General features: G+C 41.0%; 1 long non-coding RNA gene across 1 annotated transcript in view; it reads right to left on the bottom strand.

Moving 5' to 3' along the window:
- The window catches only part of LOC129144022 (uncharacterized), a 200917-nt gene extending 189957 nt beyond the window's left edge, over positions 1–10960 (bottom strand). Inside the window, exon 1 of the long non-coding RNA XR_008548092.1 lies at positions 10821–10960. This is a non-coding gene — a long non-coding RNA (uncharacterized LOC129144022). The remainder of the gene's footprint in view (positions 1–10820) is intronic.
- Between the last annotated feature and the right edge of the window lie 7407 nt (positions 10961–18367).

Genomic DNA, 18367 nt, shown 5'->3' with positions numbered 1-18367 from the left:
TAACATTGAACTCACGGCAAACACTATGCCTTGAGCCTGAACAAAGCTTACCTAACACACATATTTTTTCCTTAAAACAGTGAAATCACCAGCAAAATGCTCAAAAAATGTGAAAAATGTAGCACTAAATAGATCCCCAAAGGACACTTGTTTAAAGCTAAAACAAGAAGGCAAAGCATTGCCTTGTGAAATCTCAGCTAGGAATATACCTGTTAGGCAGCTCAAATTTTATGCCACTCAGAACACATCTGAGTGTGACCATCAAAGCACCATGACTATTTGTTTTAGGATTACAAATATAGTGAGTGTGCAAATTCTCAAATATGGAATCTGAATAATGAGGACCAACTGTAGACTGTATGTTGCACCCATTCTCAACAGGTTTATGAACAGGCATCATGCTGGGTACTGATGATATAAGAATGAATAATACAGAAGGAGCTTCATAAGAAAGACAGACATTAAACTGATAGTAACAATGTATACTCAATATTTACCAGTGTATGACTAAATGCTGAGTCCCTAGCATATAGTAGCGATTTAAAAGTATGTTTCAATGTAGCTGTCATGGAGCATCTCCTTGGAAAAATAACGTTTAAGCTCATACCTGAGAATGAGTTAGCCCTACAGTTTAATGAGGTGAGTGGTTTTCCCAGGAGAAGAACAAGTTCTAGATGCTAGAGAGAACAGAGTTAAAGGCATGGAAAGTTTAGTGGGACTGCCATGTATTGTTCAAGGAGGAGAACAGTTCAAAATGAGCCATGAGAAACACAAAATAAAAAATGTCAATGTCAGCAACATTAAGAAGGTTGGCACTAGAAGTATCTACCCTAAAATGGAATGTAGGATCATTGGCTTCAAAATCCAGCTACCACAGACAAAGGCAGCTTGATATAACAAAGCAATACTTTTGTGGACACCAAAGTCCCCAAGACCCTTCCAGGAGGACAATGAGATCCAAACTGTATTCATAATAAGATGTGACTTGACTTTTTCACTGGGTGGACACTTGTAGTGATTAGGTAAAATCAATGGTGGATAAAACTACTGATTTCATTGTATAAATCAAGAAAGTGCCACCAGCAGCTCCCAGCGAGATCAGTGCAGAAGGCAGATGAGTGATTTCTGCATTTCTAACTGAGATACCCAGCTCATCTCATTGAGACTGGTTAGACAGTGGGTGCAGCCCACTGAGGGTGAACCGAAGCAGGGTGGGGCGTTGCCTCACCCAGGAAGTGCAAGGGGTCAGGGAACTCCCTCCCCTAGCCAAGGGAAGTCATGAGGGACTGTGCCATTGTGTCCAGAATCGGATTCTTGGTGTTGCTGACTTCAAGAACGAAGCCGCGGACCCTCACGGTGAGTGTTACAGTTCTTAAAGATGATGTGTCCGGAGTTTGTTCCTTCTGATGTTTGGATGTGTCCGGAGTTTATTCCTTTTGGTGGGTTCGTGGTCTCGCTGACTTCAGGAGTGAAGCCGCAGACCTTTGCAGTGAGTGTTACAGCTCTTAAAGGCAGCACGTCTGGAGTTGTTCATTCCTCCCAGTGGGTTCATGGTCTCACTGGCTTCAGGAGTGAAGCTGCAGACCTTTGCGGTGAGTGTTACAGTTCATAAAGGTGGCGCTTCCGGAGTTTTCATTCCTCCCTTCTGGAGTTGTTCATTCCTGCTGGTGGGTTCACAGTCTCACTGGCTTCAGGAGTGAAGCTGCAGACCTTCGAGGTGAGTGTTACAGCTCTTATTTAAAGGCATCACGGACCCAAAGAGTGAGCAGCTGCAAGATTTATTGCAAAGAACGAAAGAACAAAACTTCCACATCATGGAAGGGGACCCAGGTTGCCGCTGCTGGCTCAGGTGGCCTGCTTTTATTCCCTTATCTGGCCCCACCCACATCCTGCTGATTGGCCTGTTTTACAGAGAGCCGATTGGTCCATTTTGACAGAGTGCTGACTGGTGCATTTACAAACCTTTAGCTAGACATGGTCCATTTTGACAGAGTGCTGACTGGTGCATTTACAAACCTTTAGCTAGACACAGAGTGCTGATTGGTGCATTTACAATCCTTTAGCTAGACAGAAAAGTTCTCCAAGTCCCCACCCATCCCAGAAGCCCAGTGGCTTCACCTCTCACTGGCACTCGCTGCAGGACTTTGCAGCACCTAGCCCGGGCACTCCAGCAGCTCAGAGGGAGCTTGTCCCAGATAACCAAGAAGAAAAGAGGGGAAATGAGAAAGAGACTGAGACCCGCCATCATGGCCAACGACCCCGTGAAGACAGAATGGCATTCCATGCATGGGACCCAGTCTCTGATCAGGCCCAGCAGGCACCGCCGGCCACGCTAAGTGCAGGCCGAGCCCACACCCACCTAGAACACACACTGGCCCACAAGCACCATGCATAGCCCCAGCTCCCACCCGCGCCTCTCCCTCCACACCTCCGTGCAAGCAGAGGCAGCTGGCACGGGCCTTGGCCAGCCCCGGAGAGGGGCCCCCACAGCGCAGCAGCGGGCTGAAGGGCTCCTCGAGTGCAGCCAGAGTGGACGCCAAGGCTGAGGAGGCACTGAGGGTGAGCAAGGGCTGCTAGCACGTTGCCACATCTCACCATGAGGAACAGTGAATTCCAGCCCAGATACTATGCTTTACCATGGTCTTCACAACCCGCAGACCAGGAGATTCCCTCAGATGACTACACCAGCAGGGCCCTGGGTTTCAAGCACAGAACGGGGTGGCTGATTTGGCAGACACCGAGCTAGCTGCAGGAGTTTATTTTCATACCCCAGTGGTGCCTGGAACACCAGCAAGACAGAACCATTTACTCCCCTGGAAAGGGGGCTGAAGTCAGGGAGCCAAGTGTTCTAGCTCAGCAGATCCCACCCCCACGGAGCCCAGCAAGCTAAGGTCCACTGGCTTGAAATTCTTGCTGCCAGCACAGCAGTCTGAAGTCAACCTGGGATGCTCGAGCTTGGTGAGGGGAGGGGTGTCCACCATTACTGAGGCTTGAGTAGGCAGTTTTCCCCTCACAGTGTAAACAAACCTGCCGGGAAGTTCAAACTGGGCGGAGCCCACCTCAGCTCGGCAAAGCCACTGTAGCCAGACTGCCTCTCTAGATTCCTCTTCTCTGGGCAGGGCATTTCTGAAAGCAAGGCAGCAGCACCAATCAGGGGCTGGTAGATAAAACTCCCATCTCCCTGGGACAGAGCACCTGGGGGGAGGGGTGGCTGTGGGCGCAGCTTCAGCCAACTTAAACGTTCCTACTTGTTGGCTCTGAAGAGAGCAGGGATCTTCCAGCAAAGCTCTCAAGCTCTGCTAAGGGACATACTGCCTCCTCAAGTGGGTCCCTGACCCCCATGCCTCCTAACTGGAAGATACCTCCCAGCAGGGGTTGACAGACACTTCATACAGGGGAGCTCTGGCTGGGATCTGGCAGGTTCCCCTATGGGACGAAGCTTCCAGAGGAAGGAGCAGGCAGCAATCTTTGCTGTTCTGCAGCCTCCACTGGTGATACCCAGGCAAACAGGGTCTGGAGTGGACCTCCAGCAACTCCAGTAGACCTGCAGCAGAGTGGCCTGACTGTTAGAAGGAAAAATAACAAACACAAAGGAATAGCATCAACATCAACAAAAAGGATGTCAACACAAAAACTCCATCTGAAGGTCACCAAAGTCAAAGACCAAATGTAGACAATACACAAAGATGAGGAAAAACAAGCACAAAAAGGCTGAAAATTCTAAAACCAGAACACCTCTTCTCCTCCAAAGGATCACAACTCATCACCAGCAAGGGGACAAAACAGGAGAGAGAATGAATTTGACAAATTGACTGAAGTAGGCTTCAGAAGGCGGGTAATAACAAACTCCTCAGAGCTAAAGAAGCATGTTTTAACCCAAAGCAAGGAAGCTAAGAACCTTGAAAAAAGATTACAGGAATTGCTAAGTAGAGTAATTAGTTTAGAGAAGAACATAAATGATCTGAAGGAGCTGAAAAACTCAGCACAAGAACTTCGTGAAGCATACATAAGTACCAACAGCAGAATCGATCAAGTGGAAGAAAAGATATCAGAGACTAAAGATCAACTTAATGAAATGAATCATGAAAAGAAGAGAAAAAAGAATGAAAAAGAATGAACAAGGCCTCCAAGAAATACGGGACTATGTGAAAAGACCAAACCTACTTTTGATTGGTGTACTGAAAGTGACATGGAGAATGGAGCCAAGTTGGAAAAGACACTTCAGAATATTATCCAGGAGAATTTCCCCAACCTAGCAAAATAGGCTAACATTCAAATTCTGGAAATACAGAGACCACCACAAAGATACTCCTTGAGAAGAGCAACCCCAAGACACATAATCGTCAGATTCAGCAAGGTTGAAATGAAGGAAAAAATGTTAAGGGCAGCCAGAGAGAAAGGTCAGGTTACCCACAAAAGGAAGCCCGTCAGACTAATAGAGGATCTCTCTGCAGAAACCCTGCAAGCCAGAAGAGACTGGGGGGCAATATTCAACATTCTTAAAGAAAAGAATTTTCAACCCAGAATTTTATGTCCAGCCAAACAAAGTTTCATAAGCAAAGGAGAAATAAAATCCTTTACAGACAAGCAAATGCTGAGAGATTGTGTCACCACCAAGCCTACCTTACAAGAGCTCCTGAAGGAAGCATTAAATACGGAAAGGAAAAACTGGTACCAGCCTCTGCAAAATCATAGCAAATTGTAAAGGCCATCAACACTATGAAGAAACTGCATCAACTAACAGGCAAAATGACCAGCTAAACATCATAATGACAGGATTAAATTCACACATAACAATATTACCTTAAATGTGAATGGGCTTAATGCCCCAATTAAAAGGCATTGACTGGCAAATTGGATAAAGAGTCAAGACCCTTTGGTTTGCTGTATTCAGGAGACCCATCTCATGTGCAAAGGCACACACAGGCTCAAAATAAAGGGATGGAGGAATATTTACCAAGCAAATGAAAAGCAAAAAAAAAAAAAAAAAAAAAAAGGCAAGGGTTGCAATCCTAGTCTCTGACAAAACAGACTTTAAACCAACAAAGATCAAAAAAGACAAAGGGCATCACATAATGGAAAAGGGATCAATGCAACAAGAAGAGCAAACTATCCTAAATATATATGCACCCAATACAGGAGAACCCAGATTCATAAAGCAAGTTCTTAGAGACCTACAAAGAGACATAGACTCCCACACAATAATAGTGGTAGACTTTAACACCCCACTGTTAATATTAGACAGATCAATGAGACAGAAAATTAACAAGGATATTCAGGACTTGAACTCAGCTCTGGGCCAGGCAGACCTAATAGACATCTATACAACTCTCTACCACAAATCAAGAGAATATACATTTTTCTCAGCACCACATCACACTTATTCTAAAACTGACCAAATAATTGAAAGTAAAACACTCCTCACCAAATGCAAAAGAATGGAGATCCTAAGAAACACTCTCTGAGAACACAGTGCAATCAAATTAGAAATCAGGATTAAGAAACTCACTCAAGCACTTTGGGAGGATGAGGCAGGTGGATCACTTGAGGCCAGGAGTTCAAGACAAGCCTGGCCAACATGGCAAAAACCCATCTCTACTAAAATACAATAATTAGCCAGGCATGGTGGTGGGCACCTGTAATCCCAGCTACTCAGGAGGCTGAGGCAGGATAATCACTTGAACCCAGGAGGCAGAGGTTGCAGTGAGCAGAGATTGTGCCATTGCACTCCAGCCTGGGTGACAAGAATGAAACTTTGTCTCAAACAAAAAGAAAAAAAAAAAAGAAACTCACTCAAAACCAAACAAGTACATGGAAACTGAACAACCTACTCCTGAATGACTATGGGGTAAATAATGAAATTAAGGTAGAAATAAATAAGTTATTTGAAACTGATGAGAACAAAGACACAACGTACCAGAATCTCTGGGACACAGCTGAAACATTGTTTACAGGGAAATTTACAGCACTAAATGCCCACAGGAGAAAGGAGGAAAGATCTAAAATTGACACCCTAACATCACAATTAAAAGAACTAGAGAAGCAAGAGCAAACAAATTCAAAAGCTAGCAGAAGACAAGAAATAACTAAGATCAGAGCAGAACTGAAGGAGATAGAGACGTGAAAAAACCTTAAAAAAAAATCAGTGAATCCAAGAGCTGGTTTTTTGAAAAAATTGACAAAATAGATAGCCCACTAGCCAGACTAATAAAGAAGAAAAGAGAGAAGAATCAAATAGACACAATAAAAAATGATAAAGGGGAGATCACCACTGATCCCACAGAAATATAGGCTATAATCAGAGAATACTATAAACACCTCTACGCAAATAAAGTAGAAAACCTAGAAGAAATGGATAAATTCCTGGACACATACACCCTCCCAAGACTAAATGAGGAAGAAGTCGAATCCCTGAATAGACCAATAACAAGTTCTGAAATTGAGGCAGTAATTAATAGCCTACCAACCAAAAAAAGTTCAGTACCAGATCGATTCACAGCCAAATTCTACCAGAGGTACAAAGAGGAGCTGGGACCATTCCTTCTAAAACTATTCCAAACAATAGAAAAAGAGGGAATCCTCCCTCACTCATTTTATGAGGCCAGCATCATCCTGATACCAAAACCTGGCAGAGACACAACAAAAAAAAAGAAAATTTCAGGCCAATATCCCTGATGAACATTGATGCAAAAATCCTCAATAAAATACTGTCAAACCGAATCCAGCAGCACATCAAAAAGCTTATCTACCATGATCAAGTTGGTTTCATCCCTCGGATGCAGGCAGGTTCAACATATGCAAATCAATAAACATAATCCATCACATAAACAGAACCAATGACAAGAACCACATGATTATCTCAATAGATGCAGAAAGGATCTTCGATAAAATTCAACACCCTTTCATGCTAAAAACTCTCAATAAACTAGGTATTGTTGGAATGTATCTCAAAATAGTAAGAGCTATTTATGACAAACCCACAGCCAATATCATACTGAATGGGCAAAAGCTGGAAGAATTCCCTTTGAAAACTGGCACAAGACAAGGATGCCCTCTCTCACTACTCCTATTCAACATAGTATTAGAAGTTCTAGCCAGGGCAATCAGGCAAGAGAACAAATAAAGAGTATTCAAATAGGAAGAGAGGAAGTCAAATTGTCTGTGTTTGCAGATGATGTGATGTATACTTAGAAAACCCCATTGTCTCAGCCCCAAAACTCCTTAAGCTGGTAAGCAACTTCAGCAAAGTCTCAGGATACAAAATCAATGTACAAAAATCACGAGCATTTCTATACACCCATAATAGAAAAACAGAGAGCCAAATCATCAGTGAACTTCCATTCACAACTGCTACAAAGAGAATAAAATACTTGGGAATACAACTTACAAGGGATGTAAAGGACTTCTTCAAGGAGAACTACAAACCACTACTCAAGGAAATAAGAGAGGACACAAATGGAAAAACATTCCATTCTGATGGATAGGAAGAATCAATATTATCAAAATTGCCATACTGCCCAAAGTAATTTATAGATTTAATGCTATCCCCATCAAGCTACCATTGACTTTCTTCACAGAATTAGAAAAAATTACTTTAAATTTCATATGGAACCAAAAGAGCCCATATAGCAAGACAATCCTAAGCAAAAAGAACAAAGCTGGAGGCATCACGCTACCTGACTTCAAACTATACTACAAGACTACAGGGCTACAGTAACCAAAACAGCGTGATACTGGTACCAAAACAGAAATACAGACCAATGGAACAGAACAGAGACCACAGAAATAACACCATACATCTTCAACCATCTGATCTTTGACAAACCTGACAAAAACAAGAAATGGGGAAAGGATTCCCTATTTAATAAATGGTGTTGGGAAAATTGGCTAGCCATATGTAGAAAACTGAAACTGAACCCCTTCTTTACACCTTATACAAAAATTAACTCAAGATGAATTAAAGATTTAAACATAAGACATAAAACCATAAAAACCCTAAAAAAAACCCTAGGCAATACCATTCATAACATAAGCATGAGCAAAGACTTAATGAGTAAAACATCAAAAGCAATGGCAACAAATGCCAAAATTGACAAATAGGATCTAATTAAACTAAAGAGCTTTTGCACAGCAAAAGAAACTATCATCACAATGAACAGGCAACCTATAGAATGGGAGGGAATTTTTGCAATCTATCCATCTGACACAGGGCTAATATTCAGAATCTACAAGGGACTTAAACAAATTTACAAGAAAAATACAAACAATCCCATCAAAAAGTGGTTGAAGGATATGAACAGACACTTCCCAAAAGAAGACATTAATGCAGCCAACAAACATTTGAAAAAAAGCTCATTATCACTAGTCATTAGAGAAATGCAAATTAAAACCACAGTGAGACACCATCCCATGCCAGTTAGAATGACGATAACTAAAAAGTCAGGAAACAACAGATGCTAAAGAGGATGTGGAGAAATAGGAAGACTTTTACACTGTTGGTGGGAGTGTAAATTCAACCATTGTGGAGAACAGTGTGGCAATTCCTTAAGGATCTAGAACCAGAAATACCACTTGACCCAGCAACCCCATTACTGGGTATATACCCAAAGGATTATAAATCATTCTACCATAAAGACACATGCACACGTATGTTTATTGCAGCACTATTCACAATGGCAAAGACTTGGAACCAACCCAAATGCCCATCAGTGATAGACTGGATAAAGAAAATGTGGTACATATACAACATGGAATACTATGCAGCCATAAAAACAGATGAGTTCATGTCCTCTGCAAGGACATGGATGAAGCTAGGAACCATCATTCTCACCAGACTAACACAGGAACAGAAAACCAAACCCCGCATGTTCTCACTCATAAGTGGGACTTGAACAATGAGAACACATGGACACAGGGAAAGGATCATCACACACCGGGGCCTGTCATGGGATGGGGGCTAGGGGAGGGATAGCATTAGGAGAAATACCAAATATAGATGACAGGTTGATGGGTGCAGCAAACCACCATGGCACGTGTATACCTATGTAACAAACCTGCATGATCTGCACATGTATCCCAGAACTTAAAGTATAATAAAAAAGAAAAAAAAGGTAAGTGGCTCCAAACTGCATTTGTAGTTTTCCACTGTATTTTTCACTACTGTGCACTTGCATTTAAAAACAATTTCACTAAATTATATCATCGTAGAAGCAGTATAAGTCAAGTTTATTAAATCTTGATCTTGAATACATACCATTTTAATATTTTGTGTGACAAAATGCTGAATTGAAATTTATGCAAGAGGTATGAAGTACCACTGCTGCTACCAATGGATGATGGTTGTCTTGAGGAGAAAGATTTGTGTGTGTTTGAGCTGCAAGCTAAAGCAACTGATTTTTGTGGGGGGTGTTGTATAAAATATAAATTCTGTTTGTTCAGACTTGGAAATTTGACATGAAGATATACTCTTGAGAATAATAAAGTGAGCCTATCACTTCAAAGAAACAACATTTGGTGTTAAAGATAACATTTGAACCGAAAAATGAGAATTTTGCAAACTTTGTAGCTGCAGTCATGAACTTGACAGCTTCTCAATACATAAAGACTTTTCTGAAAATATTGGTGATACTATTAACAAATGTGATTTTTGATACTATATAATAAAATGTGACGAATAGAAAATCTTTGTTACTCAGTGAATTAATATTTTCCAAATGAATAGAGCATAATGTCATAAAATAGTATATGGGGAAAATCTTCATTAAATTTACAAAATAAATTAATGTATTTTAATGTAACAAAGTACAAAATGTTCATTAAAAAGGATGCACATTCAATATTACAACTGATATTTGAGAATCTATCACTTGAGTTTTGGTGTAGTATCAACAAAATATCTACAATTATCTGTAAAAGTCATTAAAATATACAACTATTTCAAACCACATATCTTTGTGAGTCAACATTTTTTATATACATCGACCAAAATATCAATTGCAACAGGCAGAATGCAAAAGAAAATACAAAAATCTTCTATTAAGCCAAATATTAAAGAGAGATTTTAAGATGTTAAAAAAACTGTTCTATGTTTTGTCTCGAAAAAATATGTTTTAATATAGTAATGTAAATACACACTCTTTATATTACAATGTAATTTGTTTACTAATATTATTTTAAGTGAAATGACAGATCATATTTTTAAATTTTCTCAGTTTTAAATTTTAATACAGTGAATGTCTATAGCGACAAATTTTATCAATAAAATATCTTTGGGGTCCTCAATAATTGAGATCCTGAGGCAAAACCATTTAAGAACCATTGATATAAGGACTAAGGGAAAGAATATGGACTTATAAAGTCAGGGCCTAGACTACTACGTTTCTCCTCCTGCATCACTAGTAGCAGAGTAATCCTAGATAACTCACTGAACTCTCCAACACCAGGCTCTTCTTTTGTAAAACATGGGTAAACATGGTAATAAATGCTCACAGGGTCACTACAAGAACAAAACGTGCTCATGTATGTAGATGTACTTTGTGTCCTCCAAAAAGGACTGCACAAAAGTTATTCCCTTATTATTATCAATGACAATAACAATTTGTACTAAAATTTGGTGAATCATGTCAATAAAGATAAACTTCCAGTGATAAAAATAAAGTGTTTTTATGAATCAGGTAAATTGTACTGCCCAAACATTTTTATCTCATCCCAAACACGGGCTCATTTGTTTGACTTTTATTATGCTGTTAGAGTCTTTAGAAACCTCAGAAATTCTGGTTACAGATAAGACCAATTTGGAAAACGGTTTCCCAAATACTTACTTGGAAGCAAATGCAGATATTGCAGCAAAACTCAGGAAAAGATTCACACTGGTCTGGAAGTAATGAGTAATAGTGTGGGTGCATTGGCCATCCATGAGATCCAAATTAAAACACAAAGATGAGATACTCTGACCACTCACTTCCTGCTGGTAGGAGCACAGAACGTTAGCATCAGAAGCAATATTATTAGCAGCCTTCTTATTCAATGCCTCATCTAAAACAAGAATCTCTTCTATGAGCCTCTGACATGTTATCTCATCTATACTTAAATATTTCTAGTTGTTGGACACATGCCATATCACAAGGCAGTTCATTTCATATGTTATAATCTTTTTTTTCATTATGCACATCTAATTATACAAAAAGTGAATGATCTTCTTGCACTTCTAAGATCCCAGCTGCGTGTCTGCTGCTGCCGTTGGACAGGGACCACACTTTGAGAACCACAGACCTAGGGTCTAACCACAGTTCCTCATACAGCTTACAGGGTAACATGTTCTGAGTTGCAAGCAATGGACTTGCAACAGTGCTCGTTCAGTTTTGGGACTTGTCTGGTTGGTGAATTATGAATAAAGGCTTTGTTAATAGGAGAGCAGTGGTGTGAATAATCCACCACTGTGGATAATCCAAAAGCCATTTCAGCTCAGTTTTGGAAGGTGTTCAAGCTGGAATTTAGTTTTGCAGCAGCCCTGGATTTACCTTCATAAATAGGTTTGCTGAGGCCAATGTTAAAATTGAACGACTGTTTCCTGAATAAACACATGCTTTCCACATTGGGGGCGGCAAGCCAGCCAGCCTAGCATGCTGGCCATGGAGATAAACCTGGCAGTCATAATTCACAAAGCAGACAACCTCCCTGAAGGATAACTGGGAGCTGAGTCCACATAAGAAACTACAAATTGTAGTTCCTAAGAATGTGTGGGAGAGTTGCGGAAACCCCTCAGTTCCTCTTAGTATACATTCCTGTACTAATTAAATTCATGTAGTTTATGACACTTAAATTATTTCTCTTGTACCCTCTGCCTAGTCCCTCCAAAAATCTATGTGTGAGAATGTGTGTGTGTATATATGTTTATGATTTGCTTTACAGAGGTCATAAAAGAAAGATGCTACCCAAAAGCTCACAAATCCTAGTGTTACGAGTGATAGGCATCTCAAGGCTTGTAGTTAAAGGTAGCAACAACCTCTAAAAGTAGTTTCTAAGTGTTGGTTTATGAATGGGCAATATCACAATAACCTGGGAATTTAAAAAATACAGATCCCTTCCCCTTCACTCTACTGCTGAAACTGTGTTAGTGGTCATGTTTATCTTTACTCTTCTGACAACCTCATTTGTCCTCTTCCATTTTAGTGTCTCATCTATAATACAGAAAGAATCGGTTATGGTAAAATAACTTGTGGATATTTGGCAGAAAATTTATTTAATGGCTTTATAAATAAAATCTAATTCCCACAGAAATGTAACATAATCCCCAGAAATGGAGAAAATAGTGATATTACCTATCAAACTTTGAGTGCTGATTAGAGATTAGATGCTGTGTTAAATGCTGCACATGCGCTGCTTTATTTAATAAAGCCTGTAAAGCAGGTCCTTTTCTTAGCCTCATTTTACAGGTAAGAAATCTGTGGCCCAAAGTCACATAGTCATGAAATGGCAGAACTAGGTTAAAAGCCTCCTTTACTGGACTCAAAGTCCAGTCTTTTAACCTCTGTGCAAGATTGCCCACCAAGTGGACATATGCTAATGACAGTTTCCATTTAAGAAACTCACACCTGTAATCCCAGCACTTTGGGAGGCCAAGGCAGGCGGATTACTTTAGGTCAGGAGTTTGAGACCAGCCTGATCAACATGCTGAAACCCTATCTCTAATAATAATAGAAAAAATTAGCTGGGTGTGGTGGCAGGCACCTGTAATCCCAGCTACTCAGGAGGCTGAGGCAGGAGAATCCCTTGAACCTAGGAGGTGAAGGTTGTGGTGAGCAGAGATCACTGCAGTCCAGCCTGGGTGTCAAAAAAAAAAAAAAAAGTCTCCTTGTAAATTAACTCAGATACCAAAGACCTCTTATGTGCTGCTTCAGATGTTTTTGGCTTCATCTGTCTCTGGCCCCTTGTCCCAGTCCCAGCTGTCTCTGACAAACTGGACCCGACTTCCCATAAACACAAGCCAGCAGCATCATAACCTGTGTACGCTCTGTGCACTACTCACCTGTGTCCTCAGTGCACTGGGATGCTGAAGTGACAGATGCTGCTGGGAACTATAAGGGAATTAACGTCCTAGAGGAGTGAAACTTTGAACCCATGGGAATCTGGGGAGACCAGATAAATATCTTCCTTCTTTCATTGTACGAACTGCCCTGAGAACAAGTCCATGAGCTTCTCTGAAGACAGCCTCCGAGATGGCGCTATCAGTTCCACTTGATACCAAGTGACTGCTGTGTTGATAACATGTGTTCATACTGGCACATTAGTTCTCACTCCTTCCCTGCTGCACACCCCTTCTTCTTTTCTCAGGCTTACTAGAATTACATTCTCTTCTGAAAATAATACCTCATAAGCCTTTACCTAGGCTCTGCTTTTTGGGAAACTCAGGCTAAGATAATTTGGAACACCTCAGCTCCAAGGTGCATGCAAGTGGTGTTACTTTTAGCCCTTGTTATGGGGTGGGTGGGGGGATGGGGCGAAAAAGAATAAGAAAACGAGGAATTGAGAACTGTCTTTTGTCTCTTTTGAAACTCTGATAAAAGCAATTCTCTGCTCTAAGTGATTCAACACAAATATTGCCACAGCTTTGTAAACAAAGAGGGGCACAGTTACAAATAGGTAAATAATGAATGCCTTGCTTTTCTTTTCTGACAGAAGCTCTTATTCTTCGTCTGCCTCCAGGGCTGTATAGAACCCTATCCTGGGAATCCAGGCTATTGAGGCCAGGCCTTTTTAAAGGCCCTTCCAGTGAAAGAAGAGAAGTGAGCCTTTCAATCCAACATCAGAAACTAAAATGAGCCTTTCAGACCTCACTCCAGGTGGGATTGAAAAGCCATGGCTACTTCCCCAGAAATGAAGCAGTCTAGGGAAGGTGTGGCCCAGAGCCAGGGCTAGGAATGAGCAGGTATGCCTCAGAAGACACATTTCCAGCACCTTCCCCAGGCGAACAAAATTAACATGTGTTTCTTTTCTCCTCTATTCTAGGAAAACCTGCCCAACAGACCCAGAAAAAGCAGAAAATATAAAGGAAAGGAAAATAGTTATTTCCAAAATCCTTAGAAAGCATGTATTTATGTACACTGAATGAAATGAAGGGTGGAGCTGAAATAGGTGTCTAAGTAATACAAGCTTCAAATATATTGGCCTAACATAAGTTTTCAGATGTGAAGGCACTAGATAATTGTGTTGTTTATTGCACGTTATTTTGCTTAATGCATTTTGATAGGATATGTAAATTCAGTCAAGTTTCCCATAATCATAATGACCTAAATGCTGAACAATAGATCAGATAAATGAACAGTTTCCAATGTGGTCATGCCAGGGGTAGAACAATAATGTAACTATGTGTTTATGCGTATGTGCGTGTGCATATTTGTACATGCATGTGTTCAAACTCAATACTTATTTTCTGAATGAATGTGTAATGGGCTTAAAAATGGATGATGGGCTACCATGATATTAAGATTCAGAAAATCCATATTAAGTTTGAACAACATGGCAAGCCCTATGCTGGTATTACTTTAGAGTAATAAATAAACATGCATAAAACCTAATTCCAATATCCAATGAACTCAATAAATAAACATGCATAAAATATAATCCCAACATTCAATGAACTCACAGGCTACCACGAGATTATGGTTATTAGTATTGTTATAATAATGGTTGCTAACATTTACTGAGTACTTACTGTGGTATTATATTTCTTTGGATATGTTATCTCATTTAATTCTTAGAATGACCCAATAAAGTAGATATATATAATCATTCTCATTTTACTGATGAATAAACAGACTCAGAACAGTTGAGAATCTTATCTAAAATTACATAGGTAGAAATAAGTTTTCTAGCTTTTTAACCTGGATTAAGTTTTTAACATGGATTTGTCTGTCTATAGAGCTGACTCCACTATTCCATCTTACCTTTTAAAATTATCATTTGACTTCCATAATCATAGGTAAACAGGACAGTGACTCCTTCTATTTTACATTGAAGTCACATAGAGAGATGCAATGACCCATTTCTGTTCAGACAGTTAATGAGATAACTACTACTTGAACTTTTGTTGCCTTTGATTTTAAGTTTTGAGCACTTTGCCTCATACCAACATGCTCTCGTGGAGACCTGCACTATGTTTTCTATCTTTACTTCCAGTGCCTTTGACAGGGAGTGGCGTCTCGCCTTCCACTCAGGATTGCCTAAGGCTTTATTGTGGAAACCTGTGGAGGTATAGAGGTTTGGTTGACCAAGCATTGACCCTTCTCCTTAGAAAATGTCATGTTTGAACATGCTCCTACCTCTCAGGCTACCGTTGATTAATCTCTGAGTAAGCAACCAACTCAAGACATACTAAGTAGCTCCATTCCTGAAATGTTTATATGTTGGGCCAAAGAAAGACTGGGCGTTTTCTTTCTGGAGATTGAAGCCACAGAGATAGTAAACTCAGAAGCTATTGATACCATTCTGTTGCTCCTTAAGGAGAGAACAAGTCTGCAGTGAGATAGAGTGAACCTGACTTCACCAAAAAGGGAATTTCGAGAATCGGGAGGAAAGACTTGCTGGCATTTGAGTTCCTGGATCTGTTTGTTCCTGCAGGGCAGTTGCTTATCTGCCTTTCTCGTGGTGTGCTTATTCAACCTTTCCTTGAATTGTGTAAGTTAATAAATTCCCTTCTTGGACTGAGCTTAATTCAAGTTTTGTTTCTCTCATATATAACCAAAAATATCTTGTTTTAATACAGGATCCAATGAGAAAGCAGACCAAAAAGCCACAGGTCGGCCAGGCATGGTGGCTTAAACCTGTAATCCCAGCACTTTGGGAGGCCAAGGCTGGCGATCACCTGAGGTCAGGAGTTCGAGACCAGCCTAGCCAACCTGGCGAAACCCCGTCTCTACTAAAAATACAAAAATTAAGCATGCATGGTGGTGCATGCCTGTAATTCCATCTACTTGGGAGGCTGAGGCAGGAGAATCACTTGAACCCGGGAGGCGGAGCTTGCAGTGAGCAGAGATCACACCAATGCACTCCAGCCTGGGTGACAGAGTGAGACTCTGTCTCAAAAATCAAAACAAACAAAACACACACATCAATTATCAAAGTATATAATTATTTTATTGAGATTCATCTTTGTGACCAAACTGGACTGCTCACTTATTATCTGACTCATGGGTCTCAACCTCATCCATCCGGCAGAGCCCACATGCTATGTCCATGTGAGTGCACACCATCTGGCAACCCCAGGACAGCACCGCCTGCTCCCACGCCAAGTTGCACAGTCTGCATTTTCAGGGCCATCATTTTGGGCTGAGGAAAGACGTCTGCTTTGGCTCTGTAATGACAGGATACAGACCAGCTGCTGCCATTCCTGCCTGGCAACTTCCTGGAGGGGCTCGGATTTAAAATTCGGAATAAGAAGATTTCTCTCCTATTCTTTCAGAATGACTAAGGCTTAGACAGGAGAGTCCAAAGCCTGTGGGCTGGAAACGAGGTTATCTTATGTTGGGTCTCCTAGATATAAGCCTGAAATAAAGGTCTGGGGGCACATGACTTATGGAGGGAGAGCTTTAATAGACAGCATCATAGATCTTCACAGGTTAGTCCCTTAGGTTGCCATTCCAGTCTCACTGACCGTTAGAATAATTAAGCTCACCTTGCTCCTGATGCTAAGTGTTGCCTCTGGCTTCTAATAATCTGTTATCTTATTATATCAACTGCTTCTAGGATCTCAGTTCTGTACCAGTGTCTCCTATCATCAGCCCCACATACAGAGTACAGCCTCCACTGAGATTCTCACCCATCCTGTGATGCAGGTACTGTCCTTACCAATACCTTTTAATCACCTTGGTAAATAGGGTGCACTCAGCACCCCTGCCCCAAGGATATAGTCAGCTGGTGGGTTTTCTATTCTTGTATAGTAGACTCATCCAAGCATACCAGTTCTCAGAGGCTTCCGAGGCCTTCCTCCACTGTCTGCCAGGGCAGTTCTGGAATCTCTATGCTATTTAATATGGTTCACCATTTTATCTAAGCCTCCAAGTCTCATCCCAGAAATATATCAGGGCCATCTCCCAGTGCCCCCAAACCCCCCACCAAGGTGTTAAATCATATGATATGAGAGAGTCCCTAATTCAAAAATGGCTCCATTATCTAGTTTACTGACCCTTTGCCCCGAGAATCCATCTAAGTCGGGCTCTGCCAACTCCACTTAGTCTGTGATAGCCAGGTTCCATGCTTCTCTGGCATGGAGTTCCTCTTGCACCTCAGCAGGCCCAGAACTTGTTACCATCTGCCCTTCATTGTCAGTCTGGCAACCAGGAGGGAGGTGGAGTCAGATCAGCATTATCTTATAAGGAACCTGCCTCATTTGAGTTTTCTCCACTGCCTCCAACAAAGGGTGTAAGTGGGCAGTTGGGGCTCTATCTCCAACAAAGGAAAATGGAAGGCTTCTGCAGGCCCAGAGAGATCAGAGAATCTTACACTTCAAGTTGCTCAAGTACATCTATGCAGATATCCTCATCCCAAACCCAAGGTCACAATTTTTCTCTATCATGCCCTTACTTGGCATGGGTGAAGTGCCACACTGAGACTATCAGCTTTCTCTGAAATTCTGCCAGTCCTCCAGTTACATTATCTGCATGGTCCTCAGTTCCCCTACTCTCTAGTTCAGATCGTGAGAATCTCTAAATGCTGCCTAGGAGGATCTCTGATCCTCAAGCTTTACTTTGAATTGGTTATTTATTCTGAGCTTGTACCTCTGCAAAGCTTCAATGATGGTCAGCACAACATAATCATTATAATTAGTATTTCCCTACATCTTTCATATAATATGCTAGAGGTATTGCATGAGTCAGTGCACTCATCCAAGCTGTGTCCTGTACTGGGTCATCACAGGTGAAGGTCTTCACTCTCCAAGTGCACTGCAACCTCATGCTAGATCTACCACCACTCCATCTGCCATCAGTGACAGTATCCTCATTGCCAAATGGCTGGTGGGTGATCCAACTCCAAAATTCCATCTCAGCCAGCTGCTCCTAAGCCCACTCCTAGTACCAACTCTCTTAGGCAGGTTTCCTAGCAGCAGAAACTAAGATAGGATTTCAGGTGCCATATTAAGAGAGTGCTTTTTTGGTTTCCTTCTTTTTAGTATCATATTATTCTCTATTGCTGCTTCTGTTTATCTACTTAATTTCTTTCACCCACAATTCCCTCCTTCTTCCTCTTCTTTTTCACTTTCTCACTCTCAAGGTAAACTTCTGCTATTCTTGAGCCTATATAGCCAAGAATGACAGGATAAAATCAGTTTAAATCTTTTCTCTTCAAATAGCAAGCAGTCTTTTTAGTATCT

Source organism: Pan troglodytes, chromosome 4 (assembly GCF_028858775.2).
Source record: "Pan troglodytes isolate AG18354 chromosome 4, NHGRI_mPanTro3-v2.0_pri, whole genome shotgun sequence".
NCBI lineage: Eukaryota > Metazoa > Chordata > Mammalia > Primates > Hominidae > Pan > Pan troglodytes.
The sequence above is the reverse complement of the archived record's forward strand: the minus strand, read 5'-3'. Positions and strand labels throughout refer to the sequence as shown.